The following is a 1,298-nucleotide window of genomic DNA, read 5'->3' on the forward strand; positions in this document are numbered from 1 at the left end:
AAAAAAAAAAAAAGCAGTAAAGGTGAAAGTGTGCCGGGTTGTATGCGCAATTTATTAGTCAGTCGAGTTGAACGACTTCGTGCTGCTGTTATAAAGGCGGTAAAATACAGAAAACAACAAAATAATATTTTATATGAGGATTCGGTTAAAATGCTGAAGAAAGATATTGTCAATAGCCCTAATCATGTATTCGGTGATCATGAGAATTGTAGTGATTATTTTTGCACGAGGAAAAATTTAGGTATAGTAATAATTATAATATATTTAACTGTTTGTACCTACTTTTTGAATAACGAAAACACAATGAGGTAAATTTAATAGGTAGTTCTGTGTTTGTTTGCATGTTTATTGTTTACGATAATAAATATTTTATACAATAATATAATTATGTACACGTATTCAAATACCCATCTATACATTATGTTATTTACTAGAATTTTTCACATTAATACGGCTGAGTCTCTCCAATATACTATTTATTACATAATTAATTATTTATTATAATATGACAAACCACACAGTTTAAAGTAACCTTTTGAAATAGGTAACAAATTAATCATCGCTTTATTTTTTTTATTGCTTTAAGTTTAGAAAATGGATCATATAACAACAGTTTTAATCCATCGGAGCTAAACGTGATCAGCTGAGAGTAAGATTGGGTATGTTACGCATTTGAAAGACGGAGGTTATGCTGGTGGAAAGGTAAGGAATCAATAAAGCATATATTATATTTTCCATGTACCTCAGTATAAAATGAGTTTTGCTCATAGCACACGTCCTCTTAACCAAAGAACCTCTACATCACCTAAGCCAACTTCCTCACCTACTAGAACGATTTGCAACAAACTACAAAGTACCACCTCAAATATACCATAGCCAAATGGCAATTCCGAATTCGCCTCACAATTTAAAAGCTGCAACCAATACGATCAACAGACAACAATAATATGATATCAGTACGTGTCTGACAGCCGACCGTGTAGCACGTGTTTACCTTCTCGCGAGTGCGCATTTAATAGCTTCCGATAGCACATCTACCTGCTGGACACCACGGACTAAGATATACAGGACTGGCAACGAAAGATTGGAGGAGGGTGGGTGGCCGGAACCACAATGTAACGATTGTAGTACATGAGCAAATGTGGCTCTATCTATTGATAATATTTAGCATTTGTTACACATGCATTTATATGCATATTTCTATTTATAATAGTTTATTACATTTATACGCACCTATATTAGTTATTATGTATTAGTATGTAATGTACTACATTGTACGAAACTACGAACTATTATAA

The sequence above is a fragment of the Myzus persicae genome, unplaced genomic scaffold (genome assembly GCF_001856785.1).
Source record: "Myzus persicae strain clone G006 unplaced genomic scaffold, MPER_G0061.0, whole genome shotgun sequence".
NCBI classification, from domain to species: Eukaryota; Metazoa; Arthropoda; class Insecta; order Hemiptera; family Aphididae; genus Myzus; species Myzus persicae.